This window comes from Sander vitreus, chromosome 16 (assembly GCF_031162955.1).
Source record: "Sander vitreus isolate 19-12246 chromosome 16, sanVit1, whole genome shotgun sequence".
NCBI lineage: Eukaryota > Metazoa > Chordata > Actinopteri > Perciformes > Percidae > Sander > Sander vitreus.
In genome coordinates this window covers 648823-666229 of record NC_135870.1, presented here as the reverse complement: position 1 = coordinate 666229, position 17407 = coordinate 648823, and the positions used below count along the sequence as shown (strand labels likewise).

At 38.8% G+C, this 17407-nt stretch overlaps 1 long non-coding RNA gene and 1 pseudogene across 2 annotated transcripts; one reads left to right on the top strand and one right to left on the bottom strand.

Moving 5' to 3' along the window:
- Nucleotides 1-10892: 10892 nt before the first annotated feature.
- LOC144531692 (uncharacterized) lies at nucleotides 10893-11050 on the bottom strand. The gene is made up of 2 exons (XR_013503239.1): nucleotides 10976-11050; nucleotides 10893-10935 (listed from the first exon to the last, which is right to left on the bottom strand). It is a non-coding gene; the product is annotated as an uncharacterized LOC144531692 (long non-coding RNA).
- Nucleotides 10960-16901, top strand: LOC144531691 (uncharacterized; annotated as a pseudogene). The gene is made up of 2 exons (XR_013503238.1): nucleotides 10960-11045; nucleotides 13071-16901. The product of XR_013503238.1 is annotated as an uncharacterized LOC144531691 (transcript).
- The last annotated feature ends 506 nt before the right edge of the window (nucleotides 16902-17407 follow it).

Genomic DNA, 17407 nt, shown 5'->3' with positions numbered 1-17407 from the left:
ACTCTGGACATATCTAGCGACGCCTGGATAAATACATCTAGCTAACAACACCTGGATAAATACATCTAGCCATACGCCTGGATAAATACATCTAGCTAGCGACACCCTGGATAAATACACCTGGCTAGCGACACCCGGATAAATACATACCCAGCTAACGACACCTGGATAAATACATCTAGCAACAACCCTGGATATACATCTAGCCTGGATAAATATATCTAGCTAACATATATCTGCTAGCAACACCTGGATAAATACATCTAGCTAACTGAATCCCTATAAATACATCTAGCTAACGCCTGGATAAATATCTAGCTAACAACACCCCAGTAAAGTATATCTAGCTAACACCTGGATAAATACATCTAGCTAACGCCTGGATAAATACATCTGTACGCCTGGATGAAATACATCTAGCTAACAACACCTGGATAAATATATCTAGCTAACGACACCTGGAAAAAATATATCTAACGACACCTGGATAAATACATCTAGCTAACAACACCTGGATAAATACATCTAGCTAACTACACCTGGATAAATATATCTAGCTAACGACACCTGGTAAAACATCACTAACGACACCTGGATAAATACATCAGCCACGCCTGGATAAATACATCTAGCTAACGACACTGGGATAAATACATCTAGCTAACGACACCTGGATAAATACCTATACTATCTAACACACCCTGATAAATACATCTAGCTAACGACACCTGGATAAATACATCTAGCTAACTAACACCTGGATAAATACATCTAGCTAACAACACCTGGATAAATACATCTAGCTAACGACAACTGGATAAATACATCTAGCTAACGACACCTGGATAAATACATCTAGCTAACGACACCTGGATAAATACATCTAGCTAACGACACCTGGATAAATACATCTAGCTAACAACACCTGGATAAATATATCTAGCTAACAACACATGAATAAATATATCTAGCTAACACCTGGATAAATACATCTAGCTAACGCCTGGATAAATACATCTAGCTAACGCCTGGATGAATACATCTAGCTAACAACACCTGGATAAATTTATCTAGCTAACGACACCTGGAAAAATATATCTAACGACACCTGGATAAATACATCTAGCTAACAACACCTGGATAAATACATCTAGCTAACTACACCTGGCTAAATATATCTAGCTAACGACACCTGGCTAAATACATCTAGCTAACGACACCTGGATAAATACATCTAGCTAACGACACCTGGATAAATACATCTAGCTAACGACACCTGGATAAATACATCTAGCTAACAACACCTGGATAAATACATCTAGCTAACGACACCTGGATAAATATATCTAGCTAACAACACCTGGATAAATACATCTAGCTAACGACACCTGGATAAATACATCTAGCTAACAACACCTGGATAAATATATCTAGCTAACAACAACTGGATAAATACATCTAGCTAATGCCTGGCTAAATATATCTAGCTAACACCTAGATAAATACATCTAGCTAACAACACCTGGATAAATATATCTAGCTAACACCTGGATAAATACATCTAGCTAACGCCTGGATAAATACATCTAGCTAACGCCTGGATGAATACATCTAGCTAACGACACCTGGATAAATATATCTAGCTAACGACACCTGGATAAATACATCTAGCTAACGACACCTGGATAAAAACATCTAGCTAACTACACCTGGATAAATACATCTAGCTAACAACACCTGGATAAATATATCTAGCTAACGACACCTGGCTAAATATATCTAGCTAACAACACCTGGATAAATACATCTAGCTAACTACACCTGGATAAATACATCTAGCTAACGACACCTGGATAAATACATCTAGCTAACAACACCTGGATAAATATATCTAGCTAACGACACCTGGAAAAATATATCTAACGACACCTGGATAAATACATCTAGCTAACAACACCTGGATAAATACATCTACACCTGGCTAAATATATCTAGCTAACTACACCTGGTAAAATACATCTAGCTAACTACACCTGGATAAATACATCTAGCTAACGACACCTGGATAAATACATCTAGCTAACAACACCTGAATAAATATATCTAGCTAACGACTCCTGAATAAATACATCTAGCTAACAACACCTGGATAAATACATCTAGCTAACACCTGGATAAATACATCTAGCTAACGCCTGGATAAATACATCTACCTAACGCCTGGATAAATACATCTAGCTAACAACACCTGGATAAATATATCTAGCTAACTACACCTGGTAAAATACATCTAGCTAACAACACCTGGATAAATATATCTAGCTAACGCCTGGATAAATACATCTAGCTAACGACACCTGGATAAATACATCTAGCTAACTACACCTGGATAAATACATCTAGCTAACAACACCTGGATAAATATATCTAGCTAACGACACCTGGCTAAATATATCTAGCTAACGCCTGGATGAATACATCTAGCTAACTACACCTGGATAAATACATCTAGCTAACGACACCTGGATAAATACATCTAGCTAACAACACCTGGATAAATATATCTAGCTAACGACACCTGGAAAAATATATCTAACGACACCTGGATAAATACATCTAGCTAACAACACCTGGATAAATACATCTAGCTAACTACACCTGGCTAAATATATCTAGCTAACTACACCTGGTAAAATACATCTAGCTAACTACACCTGGATAAATACATCTAGCTAACGACACCTGGATAAATACATCTAGCTAACTACACCTGGATAAATACATCTAGCTAACGACACCTGGATAAATACATCTAGCTAACAACACCTGGATAAATACATCTAGCTAACGACACCTGGATAAATACATCTAGCTAACGACTCCTGAATAAATACATCTAGCTAACGACACCTGGATAAATACATCTAGCTAACAACACCTGGATAAATACATCTAGCTAACGACACCTGGATAAATACATCTAGCTAACAACACCTGGATAAATATATCTAGCTAACAACACCTGGATAAATACATCTAGCTAATGCCTGGCTAAATATATCTAGCTAACAACACCTGGATAAATATATCTAGCTAACAACACCTGGATAAATATATCTAGCTAACGACACCTGGAAAAATATATCTAACGACGCCTGGATAAATACATCTAGCTAACAACACCTGGATAAATACATCTACACCTGGATAAATACATCTAGCTAACTACACCTGGATAAATACATCTAGCTAACGCCTGGATAAATACATCTAGCTAACGCCTGGATAAATACATCTAGCTAACAACACCTGGTAAAATACATCTAGCTAACTACACCTGGATAAATACATCTAGCTAACGCCTGGATAAATACATCTAGCTAACGCCTGGATAAATACATCTAGCTAACAACACCTGGATAAATACATCTAGCTAACAACACCTGGATAAATACATCTAGCTAACACCTGGATAAATATATCTAGCTAACAACCCTGGATAAATATATCTAGCTAACAACACCTGGATAAATACATCTAGCTAACAACACCCTGGATAAATACATCTAGCTAACTACACCTGGATAAATACATCTAGCTAACGACACCTGGATAAATATATCTAGCTAACAACACCTGAATAAATATATCTAGCTAACACCTGGATAAATACATCTAGCTAACGCCTGGATAAATACATCTAGCTAACGCCTGGATAAATACATCTAGCTAACAACACCTGGATAAATATATCTAGCTAACAACACTTGGATAAATACATCTAGCTAACGACACCTGGATAAATACATCTAGCTAACTACACCTGGATAAATATATCTAGCTAACTACACTTGGATAAATACATCTAGCTAACTACACCTGGATAAATATATCTAGCTAACGACACCTGGCTAAATATATCTAGCTAACAACACCTGGATAAATACATCTAGCTAACTACACCTGGATAAATACATCTAGCTAACGACACCTGGATAAATACATCTAGCTAACAACACCTGGATAAATATATCTAGCTAACGACACCTGGAAAAATATATCTAACGACACCTGGATAAATACATCTAGCTAACAACACCTGAATAAATATATCTAGCTAACACCTGGATAAATATATCTAGCTAACTACACCTGGTAAAATACATCTAGCTAACTACACCTGGATAAATACATCTAGCTAACGACACCTGGATAAATACATCTAGCTAACTACACCTGGATAAATACATCTAGCTAACGACACCTGGATAAATATATCTAGCTAACGCCTGGATAAATACATCTAGCTAACGACACCTGGATAAATACATCTAGCTAACGACACCTGGATAAATACATCTAGCTAACGACACCTGGATAAATACATCTAGCTAACGACTCCTGAATAAATACATCTAGCTAACGACACCTGGATAAATACATCTAGCTAACGACACCTGGATAAATACATCTAGCTAACAACACCTGGATAAATACATCTAGCTAACAACACCTGGATAAATACATCTAGCTAACAACACCTGGATAAATACATCTAGCTAACAACACCTGGATAAATATATCTAGCTAACAACACCTGGATAAATATATCTAGCTAACAACAACTGGATAAATACATCTAGCTAACAACACCTGGATAAATACATTCTAGCTAACGCCTGGATAAATACATCTAGCTAACGACACCTGGATAAATACATCTAGCTAACGACACTGATAAATACATCTAGCTACACCCTGGATAAATACATCTAGCTAACGACACCTGGATAAATATATCTAGCTAACGACACCTGGATAAATATATCTAACTACACCTGGATAAATACATCTAGCTAACGACACCTGGATAAATACATCTAGCTAACGACACCTGGATAAATACATCTAGCTAACGACACCTGGATAAATATATCTAACTACACCTGGATAAATACATCTAGCTAACGACACCTGGATAAATACATCTAGCTAACAACACCTGGATAAATATATATAGCTAACGACACCTGGATAAATACATCTAGCTAACGACACCTGGATAAATATTAGAGATGCACCGATTGACCGGCCGGTGACCGGAATTGGCTGATTTTGACGTCATCGGCCATGACCGGCGTATATGTCAGACTGACCTGCCGGTCAGTTTGACATATGCCGATTTTATGCCAGTCAAATTCACTCGGGCGGCGCATGATTTACATCACGCAATATCAGCACCACACGTGCACATGCATGGTTTCTACTATATGCATGTAGCAGCGGCGCACTGCCACTCAATCAGCCATTCATGAAATGTCATAAAGTCGTAATTATACACGGCTCGAACAGTCAGCCGCTCTCTCTCTCCCCTCTGAGGCTGAAAAACTGGAACATGAAAACCGCTGGAAAACTGGTCACTGGTTAGCCTGGTCAATTCAAGCGTAATGAACAATAGTTTGTTTTAAACTGTATGTTGACATTGTGAACTGATCCATGAAGCTGAGCAAACTAAACTCAAATAACACCTAGCTAAGTACCTCTAGCTAACTACAACATTTATCTCACTAACAAAGCTAAATGCTCGCGTTAACTTGAACTATCCTCACCAAGTCAAACTGACAAGCTAACTTTACAGAAATCCAGGACATGTTGATCTTGCTTGATAGTACAGGCCTCTGGATAAATACATCTAGCTTACTACACCTGGATAAATACATCTAGCTAACTACACCTGGATAAATACATCTAGCTTACTAGCCCTAGCTAACTACCCCAGGCTTACAATCACTGCTTTGCTACAATCTTTAAAAAACATGCAGGTAAACTGGTGTATTGGTACAAGTGGGACTGTGATTCAAGCCAGTGTGTTACCAGCCTAAGGTCACTACGTCACAGGTCACACCTGGATAAATACATCTAGCTTACTAGCCCTAGCTAAAAAAACAACAACATGCAGGTAAACTGGTATATTGGTACAAGTGGGACTGTGTTTACTGTGTTTCAAGTGAAGGCAGCATGTGTCTCAACATTTCAAAATATCACAAGTTAACAATCTGAACTTACCTTTTGCAGTTTGTTTCATGTTACAATTTATCAATTAGGGCTGTAACGGTTTTCATCCTGAAACCTTTCAGTACAGGATGCTTGGTATAAATTCACACCAAGACAAAGTAATACCTAATGCTATATATATCTGCAAATATGCGGTGTATTAATCTAGTGTGTGTGTGTGTGTGTGTGTGTGTGTGGGCCGGTGTTTGGGTGCATATAGTCAGTCCTACCTGGTGACGAAGGCCTCAGGTGATGAAGAAGTCCTCAGGTGATGAAGAAGTCCTCAGGTGATGAAGAAGTCCTCAGGTGATGAAGAAGAAGTCCTCAGGTAATGAAGAAGTCCTCAGGTAATGAAGAAGTCCTCAGGTGATGAAGAAGAAGTCCTCAGGTAATGAAGAAGTCCTCAGGTGATGAAGAAGTCCTCAGGTGATGAAGAAGTCCTCAGGTAATGAAGAAGTCCTCAGGTGATGAAGAAGTCCTCAGGTGATGAAGAAGTCCTCAGGTACGAAGTTTAGTCCTCAAGTGATGAAGAAGTCCTCAGGTGATGAAGAAGTCCTCAGGTAATGAAGAAGTCCTCAGGTGATGAAGAAGTCCTCAGGTGATGAAGAAGTCCTCAGGTGATGAAGAAGTCCTCAGGTAATGAAGAAGTCCTCAAGTGATGAAGAAGTCCTTCTTCATCCTCAGGTGATGAAGAAGTCCTCAGGTGATGAAGAAGTCCTTCGTCATCCTCAGGTGATGAAGAAGTCCTCAGGTAATGAAGAAGTCCTCAGGTGATGAAGAAGTCCTTCTTCGTCCTCAGGTAATGAAGAAGTCCTCAGGTAATGAAGAAGTCCTCAGGTAATGAAGAAGTCCTCAGGTAATGAAGAAGTCCTCAGGTGATGAAGAAGTCCTTCTTCATCCTCAGGTGATGAAGAAGTCCTCTGGTGATGGAAGGACTCCTGGGAGAAATACAGACATTCTTCATTTATTTCTTCTTGCACTCTCGGATGCAAAGTAGAAATGATACTAATGTCTTGTAGTTTTCCTGACAGTTGCAGTTTACATAATGTTCAAACTCATAAGGCCGAAAGCAACTTTGTATGTCTTTGTATGTCTTGTATGACAGACAACACAAAGGTAAGATTTATGTTTTATCAGAAGTGTTTTCAAAATGTTTTTCCAGTTTCAGAGGAGAAAAAATTTCCAGAGATGCAGACTAACTGGTAGTTTAGTTAAATGAATATCTGGTTATCTTCCACACCTTCAATAAAGAACAGCACACAGCTGCTTCCCTGAGCTTTTCTATGGAACATTCAGGACTGTCTCCCATGCTGTGAGTGGGACTGAACCAAACTGCTTCCAGTCTTTAAGCTAAGCTAGGCTAACCACATCCTGCTCTGAACCAACACAGACAGACTGATGATATCATCTCAACATCTCACTCTCAGAGAGAAAGACAACAATTAACTAAAACTTCTGCATGACAGGCACAAACTAAGGCTGAGTCAACATTTGTTTGCATGCCTGCGTCCGTGTGTGCGTCAGTCAGTCAGTCAGTCTGTCTGTTTGTCTGTAGGTCTGTCTGTCTGTGTCTGTCTCTCTCTCTGTCTCTCTGTCTGTGTGTGTGTGCGTGCATGTGCATACGTGTGCAGATTGTGTGTATGTGCATAAATGTTAATGTGTAAAGTAACTAGTAACTAAAGCTGTCAGTTTAATGTAGTGGAGGAAAAAGTACAATATTTATATATTTGTCGCTTTTTACTTTTACTGCAGTAATCTGAATACTTCTTCCAAAAGTGTCTATTTTATATTATTGTAATGTAATGCTTGTCTGTTGGCTGGTAAAGAACTATTTAGCTTTGTACAATGCCACTTATTTTTGTAAAGAAATTTGAAATTTTAATAAAGTTTTATAAAAAATGAAGAAGCACACAAACCACACACAGGACACAGAGGGCAATTTAGCTTAAAAAAATAATCAAAAGTATTCTGGAACAAAGAACAGACGCTAAAACGATCACTAACAGTCAACTTATATATATGTAATGTCAGTTAAGGAATACATATTTAAACTGACAGATATCAGCATGAAACTTTCTCAGTTGATTACTTAAATTAAGACTATTAAGATTATTTTTTGTACTTACAGTTTCTGAAATGTTGTTTAAATATGCAAATGAGGCATTATAATGCTAACTTTTGACGCACACTGTGCATGTCTGTGTATGTGCATGTGTGTGTGTGTGTGTGTATGTGTATGTACATCTGAATTTGTAAAGTAACTAGTAATTAAAGCTGTCAGATGAATGTGGCGGAGTAACTAAAGTAACTAGTAACTAAAGCTGTAACAGATGAATGTAGCGGAGTAAAAAGTACAATATTTAGAGTAGAAGTAGAAAGTGGTATGAAAAGAAAAGACTCAAGTAAAGTACAAGTACCTCAACATTTGGACTGAAGTACAGTACTACAATACATGTACTTAGTTATATTTCAACAGAACTCTAACCTACTACAGAGTCCCCTGCTCCTGAAGAAACATTTGACACGGTACACACACGGTACACACACGGTACACACACGGCACACACACGGCATGACTCCAATGCATTGTGGGTGATATCCACCTCTGGAGTTGACTCGCTCCCTCAGCCCTCTGAGGGTCGATCTCACCAAGTTCACTTCAGGTTTTCAGACTATTGGAACAACACTTAAGATGGTGGCGAGGATTTCCCCGAGGAGAAGTGCTTAGGGGAAGTGAACGAGGGAATGTTGAAACGCCGCCTCACACTATAGCCTTTGAGCCTGACGCTGTCATGCACGTGGCGCGTGACTTCATGAGGGGGAGGGGCTGGAGGCAGCTGTGCGCTGTAAAAAATACATTGTTGATTGGAGAAAAAAATTTAATTCTGATTTTATCTACTTGGGTGGGTCTTCATCTACCTGGGCGGGGTGCCCAAGTAGAACCTATGTATGGGAAACACAGTATCTATTAGGAGGGGGCTCGTTCTGTTATCTCCATCAAGTCTTTCCCCAGTTCTTAAACTTTATTTGCACTTTTCTGTCTCTTTTTAATGTTTCTTACGTTTTGTTTTGATTGGTATTAACTTACAGTTTGGGGCTCTTCCATGTGACTTTTGACCTCCTGTTTCTGCAGAAACAGAACTGTCATCACAGACTGTTGATAACTTTATTTGTTCTTCATCTCTATGAAAAGTTAATCAGTTAATTTGGGCGAGACGCTGCTGCAGTCTGATTGGTTGCTCTGATCATGCGATTATAGAGAAATAACTCAGGTGGACGGATGCTGATCAGACAGACTGAGAGAGGACGTGTGGAGGTGAAGACTGAGAGAGACGTGTGGAGGTGAAGACTGAGAGAGGACGTGTGGAGGTGAAGACTGAGAGAGGACGTGTGGAGGTGAAGACTGAGAGAGGACGTGTGGAGGTGAAGACGAGGTGAAGACTGAGAGAGGACGTGTGAAGACTGAGAGAGGACGTGTGGAGGTGAAGACTGAGAGAGGACGTGTGGAGGTGAAGACTGAGAGAGGACGTGTGGAGGTGAGGACAGAGAGAGGACGTGTGGAGGTGAAGACTGAGCACTCAGAGCTGCTGTACCTGCATCAACAAACAGGTAAGAAGCTCTAAACCTCTTGATGAAGATGTGACTGTCATCAGAAGACTAAATATATATTCAGTGATGTGATGATGTAACAATCGTAGCTGATCTTAGATGTTCAGTATTTGTTCACGTTGACCAACACAGTTTCTGAAGAAGAGGCTGTAAACTCTCCACATATCACTAACAGGATATTAGTTTAGGAGGATCATATATGAACCGTGTTACATATTTATTAACTCTGTGGCTCTTTCATTTATATTTTCATTGCTGTGAATAATAATCTCTGGAGACTTTATTGTAGGATTCTTCAGGTTATAAATTGTTCCTGTTGTCTTATGTTTGTGTTGTTTACTGTATTGTCCGTACTGATCATATTTTAAAGTGTTTCTTACGGTGGCCCTGAAGTGCAAATCACAACAGCAAATAGAAAAACAGGACGGCAAATATGAAAACACGACGGCAAATAGGAAAACACGACAGCATTAACTTCTACTGGAAAAGGTAGGGCCTATCTAGCAGAGGACGGAGCCTCCTGATTGGACAGACGGACTGTCTGTCTTTTAACAAGAAGGAGAGGTGAAAAACACGGAAAAGCGCCTACTTTTAACAGAGAGACAGTCCGTCTGTCCAATCAGGAGGCTCCGTCCTCTGCTAGATAGGCCCTACCAAGTTATTGCTGTCGTGTTTTCATATTTGCTGTCATGTTTTCCTATTTGCCGTTGTGTTTTATGATTTGCTGTTGCATTTTTTCTATTTGCTGTTGTGATTTGCACTTCAGGGCTACCGTAGTTTCTTCTCTTTTGAGGAGACGACCACATGAATATAATAAAGTTCAGTTTGAGTTGTGATTTTACTGAGACTGTAAGATAAATACTACCTTTCCTCTCTCTGGATCAACCAGGATCTCAGTCCAGGAGTCCAAAGTTAAACATGAAACATATTGAATATCAGATCAGTGTTATTGTTGATGTTGGCTGAGGTTAGTTTCCTCTGCTGCTCTAACTCAGAGTTTTCTTTTAATCTGAAAGGAATAGGGAGTTCTTAAATGTCAGAAATCTAAGGTGAGCTGGAGTTTCCTCCCAGCTGCAGCAGAGGGTACCTGAGAGGAGCTGGAGGACACACCTGTGTGTGTGTGTGTGTGTGTGTGTGTGTGTGTGTGTGTGTGTGTGTGTGTGTGTTTATTCTGATGATGTGTGTCTCTTCCTGTCTCCACAGAACCTTTCTGATCACATCAGATCCCAGTTTGATTTAAAGTCAGCTTCTTCATCACTCTGAAGAGGAGATCTCAACTCTTCAGGAGGAGGAAGAGACCCAAGAAGGAGACGGAGCATAGACTTACCTCCTCATCTGTCTGAATTAATGGACAAATGTAAAAAACCTGTTACCATGGCAACGTGAGTATTACTTGCTAAAACAGCACAGTTTTAGTGTTAAACACTGCTGGATAACTTTTTACTACATGATGTGACAATGCACTACATGAGAGAGGTTTGTCACAATACTTATAAATGTCAACTATCTATATTGCAAAAAGAGACATAAGAATAATTCATAATAGAGCTCAACAGTGTGGTTCTGGAAGTAACAATCCCATTAATTGATTGATTGATTGATTATCAGAGATAATGTCTAAAGACAGTCTGAGGTAGACTGACCCCGAGCTCTGAGGATGTTTCTGCTCCGGTAGAAGACACAAACGTCTGTATGAAATCAACCTGGTTTAAAAAAAACAGGTTTTATTCACCAAGTCATGAAAAAATACTACATTACCCACAATCCTAAGCCTAAAACGATCAAATGTTTTCTGGTCCTGATTCCTCTTGTAGCTGGTTGTCATGGTTCCAGGGTTAAAACTCTTTATATCAGCATTTAATAAAACGTCAACAGACAGAGATATAACGGAGGGAAATGACTTCCGGGGTCAGAGCCGTTCAGAAAATGGACGCTCACTGTTACTCACTCTATACCGGTTATAGGGATCACACACATTCATTATTCTTCAAATCATAAACATTGATATTCACTGATCTGGTTCATTTTCAAACAGCACCAATAATGTATAAAGCCATAAACAACCTGCTCCCTGGTTTTAAACCCTCTGATGTACTGCAGGTCTGCTGCAACTCTCAGTTTATTTAAATCAAGGCTGAAGACTTTTCTTTTTGATGTTGCCTTTCTTTAAATAATGACTCATTTCTATTAAGTTTCATTGTTGAAACTGTATGAAAATCCATATAAGCATATAAAGAGAAATTCTTATTCGTATTTGATCTGCTTTGATATTTTTAACTGTTTTAACTGCTCTTTAATGCTCTAATGATACACTAGTTATAGAAGATGACCCAAACAAAGTTGTCACTCATCTGGCAAAGTGCTGTGCTTTTCTACGCTGTGATAAGAGCTTGTGAATGAAACATGAACTTGTTAAATTGTAATGATTGAGTAGCTGGCTGGCTGGCTAGTTATTTAGCCTGCTTGCTGGGAGGCTCAGTTGACAGTTCAGTATCATCTGTATTGAAAGAAAAGAATCCCTTCATCCGATGTTTGAAGTGAATAAATAGCTTTGCCAGCCTTCTACTGGAGTTCCACAACTACACATATCCTAACAACTACAGCTTTGGCTTAATTATGTGTGTCCCCTTCAATAAGTGCTCTTAAGAAATCTTATGTTTATTGTCTCCCCCGTCTGTTAGAAGAAATGTATGCCCATGTTCAGGATACATTTCATAGGTATATTTGTTTGTTTATTTATTGATGATGTTTTTATTGGTCTGTTTTATACTGCTGGGATTGTGCAGCTAATAGAACACTGATTGGATAATTAATCAGTCTATATCACAGATAATATTCAATCAATAAAATTTATTTCAGTTTGATTTTTCAAAAGACTAAATTTATTTCCATGTTTCTCTATTGATCTCCATATAAAGACGTGTTCCTCTTGACTGAAGTAGGAGACACCGATTGACCATTTAGTGCTCTACAAGAGTCAAATGACACCAAACGCACCGTTTTATGGGAACGTACATAGAGCATGACAAAAATTACATCATTGTTTATTGTCGTGCAACCACTGTTGCCCTGGTCTTTGAACATCTGCAGGCCGTATCTGACGCTATACAGTCACACCTCTTCATCTCAAAGTGGTGTTATCTGCTGAAAAAAACCAAGGTTATGCTGTTTTCTAACAAAAAGAAGGTGCCAACAGTTCTCCCTTTGAGGAATAAACCTCTTTATACCAACTGAGCTACCCGACACCCACATTCATACCTTTCTGAGGGGTTTTGTTTTCATCTAAACTCAATAGATTACATTTTGACATTACCGGCCTTCATAATTACTACTATTACTGCTTTTTTTAACCTTTTTCTCTAATGTACCAATTTGTGTTTTAAGCTCTGGTCTTTACTTTTCTACAGGAACACCTCATCCAAATATGACCACATCCCCTACAAAGTTCAGATCCCTTCAGGATCTCCTGCTCTGTACCAGCTGATACCAAGGAAAGATAACATTGGAACTCTGACAAGAATTACTCTTGGTGAAAAAAATCCAAACAAGATAAAACAAAACCATCTTACTTGTTGGTGAAACAGGAACAGGAAAATCTACTCTGATCAACGCTCTGGTCAACTACGCCATGGGAGTGGAGTGGGAGGATGATGTCTGGTTTCAGATCGTAGAGGACCAGAAGAGAAGTCAATCAGAAAGTCAGACATCAGATGTGATCGTGTACCAGATCTTTGGTTTTGAAGGTAAAACTCTGCCCTACTCTCTGACCATCATCGATACTCCTGGATACGGAGACACCAGAGGGATCGAACATGACGTGAACATTATGGAAAGATTATTTGACTTGTTCCGCTCAGAGGATGGAGTTCATGAGATTAATGCAGTGGGTCTGGTGCTGACAGGGAGTGTGAATCGACTGAGTGACCGTCAGAGGTACATCTTTGATTCAGTGATCTCTCTGTTTGGAAAAGACATGGAGAAGAACATTGTCGCTCTCATCACACACTCAAATGGAAGAACACCAAAAAATGCTCTACAAGCTCTTGAGGCTGCGAATATTAAATGTGCCAGAGATGAGAAGAATCAGCCTGTTCGCTTCCTGTTTGATAACTGCCAGCATGAAGACAGGACAGAGGATGAAGAAGACCTTGAACATGCAGATAAAATATCAATGAAAGGAATGAATCAGTTCACAAAGTTTTTGGTAAAAACTGCACCTCAGAGGTTGGAGACAACCGTAAATGTCCTGAATGAGCGAATCAGACTGACAGCCTGCATCAAAAACCTGCAAGAGAGAATTGAGTTGATTGATCTAAAGCAAACAGAGATCCAACAGACTCAGCATGGTCTGAAGAAGTATGAACAAGAGATGAAGAACAATGAGAAGTTCACTATAGAAGTTGATGTGCCCTACAAAGACAAAGAACTTATTGATGGTGGGAAGTGGGGGTTGGTGTTCTATGAAGCAGCAACCTGCTGTACTGTCTGTGAGGAGAACTGTCACTATCCTGGATGCACAATGGCCCAGAAACCAGGACACTGTGAGATTATGAAAGGTGGCCGCTGCACTTCATGTACCGGGAAGTGTCCTGTATCAGATCATGTGAAAGAAAACTGGAAGTATGTGAACAAGACAATGAAAGTTCAAAAAACTCTAAAAGATGTGAAAGCGAAGTATGAAACGAATAAAGAAGAGACTAAGAAGCAAGGGAACCTTTTGGAAAGTCTTCAGAAAGAGAAGGAAACCCTTGAAGAAAACAAAACAGCTTTGCTGTATGAAGCCTACCAGCATGTTGTCAAACTGGAAGAGAACGCCCTGAATGTCGTTTCACTGTCTACTTATGTCCACCTGGACTTCCTGATTGAGGAGATGGAGAAGAGAAATGACACAGAGAAGGTCGACCATCTAAAACAAATGGCAAGTCGAAAATGTGAAGGAGTTCAGGCAGGGCTGCAGTACATGTATAATGCACTATCTCAAATTGTCAAAAGAGGATGGAAAAAATTGGTATGGTAGTTTCCTATCAGTATATGGTTTTGTATAAATCTGGTGTTAAAGGATCCTTTCATAAAATATTGAAAGAAAAAAATCTGCTTTGATTGATTTGAGACCTGAACTTCCAGACAGAAATTGTTTGCTGTGTTGGAGCTGAATCCAGCTTTCACACTTCAGTCCTGAAATCTAATGGACTTGTATTTGATATATATTATAATCACTATATGTGATTATATACCCTGGTGTTTTCATGTGTATTCATGCTTAATGACTAGTTAAATATTTCAGAAGACAAAAACATGTTTAATCATTTTTATACCATGGTCTGGGTGAATACTCGATTCTGATTGGCTGCAGGGTGTCCATAAAAAAGTGATGTAGGACACCTACTAAAGGAGTTCCAGTGAAACTGACTGTTTACTGTTCTAAATGAATGCGCTACATTAAAACAAATAGGAAATGTGGATCTGTTATTTCCAACTCGTCCTCTGACGACCACAGGATGGCGCTAATACACACGCTGCAAGAAGTTAGTTATACTGCCCCTCTGAACTGACTTTGTTTCACAGAGAATAACATTATCTTACATCTCGTTATCTTACATCTCGTTCACTGGTCAGGTCACTACTTCAGGCTGTGGCCGACAGTAACGTTACACATCGCGGATACAAGTGTTCGTAAAAGTCGTATCGTTTTGGGGACAATGACATGGCTGATAGCTAGCTTGTCTTGTTGGTCAACATACTGTCAAATTATTTTTACTGATTGCCAACTGTACACAGTGTTATTGACTTTGGATCTTGCTAGCATAGCGTTAGCTTTCTGGCTCGTAGCTAAACTGAAGGGTTCTATCAGCTGAGCGGACTATAAATAGCTATGGTTGCTAAGGGTGGCAAGTCGTATCTAAGGTCCTTCCTATTTCCTGGAGGAGTGAACAACATTTGCATCGCATAAGAACCTGATGGATGGGAATGATTGTTCCAGGTATTAGTCAAACCGTCAGGCGTAACCAGGGAAACAGAGTTATTGTTTGGAAAAACTTTAGATTTTGATTGTAAAACTAATTAAAATTATAAACTAATGTTTTAAAAATATGTTATTTGGCAAGTGACCATAGTATAAGCGGATTAATGCCCTTCGAGGTGTCCATTGTCAGGTATCAATGGATGACGGCGAGGTGTGAACCGTCCGACGCGCAGGGCATTAACCCTTACATGAGTGATTAAATATATTGACAGTAAATATATATTTGAAGAAGAGGGTAGTCTGAGTGGTGACTGGTAGCTGGAGAGGTACCAGTCATCCTCCTGGAAACTACCTCACTGCTCGCTGTGCTGTGCATGTTAATCCATATCGATGCATGTCTATATCGTCCTGTGTGTGTAAATGCAGTGAGGACGCCCCCTGCTGTTTAATGTTGAGTACAGCAGCTTCCTCCCTCTATATCACAAACTGAAGTCAGATCACAAATACATTTATCATTCTTAAGTTTTCTTTGTGTAAGTTTAATGTTTTAATGCTTTTCTAACGTGCTGTTCAGTTGATAAAAGGCTGTGATGTATTCTGATGTTAATGTGATGTTGACAGAAGTAAACTGGTGGTGGGACCATAACTCATCACTGACATCAATACATATTCATATAAAGCTGTTAAACATAATGTTTCCTCATCTTGTTAATCAGTTTGTTCAGATGATGTTACAGAACTGAACTCAGACACAAATATTCTGCTCAACTTTCACACTTCAGCCTTCAATCTAATGGACTTTCATTTGATGTATATTATAATCAATACATGTGATTATATGTTATATACCCTTGTGTCTTCATGTGTATTCATGCCTAATGACTAGATATAATATTTCAGAAGACCCTGGCCATGTGGAAACATGTTGATCATTTCATGTTGTACTTTTATTTTTTTATTTTGAGTGATTCTATGTATTTACAATATATATATTGGGACCAGAGGGTAGTCTGAGTGGTGACTGGTAGCTGGAGAGGTACCAGTCATCCTCCTGGAAACTACCTAACTGCTCGCTGTGCTGTGCATGTTAATCCATATCGATGCATGTCTATATGTTTCTCTTTGTGTGGAAATGAAGCAAAATAACAACAATGTAAAAAAGAAATCACCCAGGGGACTTATAACTTCCTCATTATATTCTGTTGTTCCTCATGAAATCACACCCTGAATGATGCAGTTTTCTGTCAAATATTAATAAAATGTCTGCTTGAAATGAGTTTTCTCAGAGTGTTCACTGATCATCAGCAGCTGTTTGAGTCTGTTGAACTTTCTGCTCAACTTTCTTCAAGAAATGACAATTAGTCTTTGTTATACCGTTTTATTTTATAGACTTAGTCCTTGCCTCGCTAGAAACACTGATATATATTCACATGTATACATAAAAAGAAACATTGAATGTGAATCAGTCTAATAAAGTTGAGGTCAAATCAATCAAACTTGTGATGTTTAGTATTTGATATCAAACATTGTTGATATAAAATAATTGGAGGACGTAGAGACAGAAACTCGCCACCTTTTGGTAATGTTTCCTTTCTTGTTTCAGTTGGACCTCCAGACATGATCAGCCAATCAGAAAACACTCCTATTATTATTCTAAATACAGAAAATAATCAGTTTGGGAGTCTGATAACTGACGATGTGAAACAAAGATTATTATCCAATCAGAAAGAGGATTTGAACATTTTTTATTTGGGGACTCCTTTTGTCTCAGTGAGTTTCTCT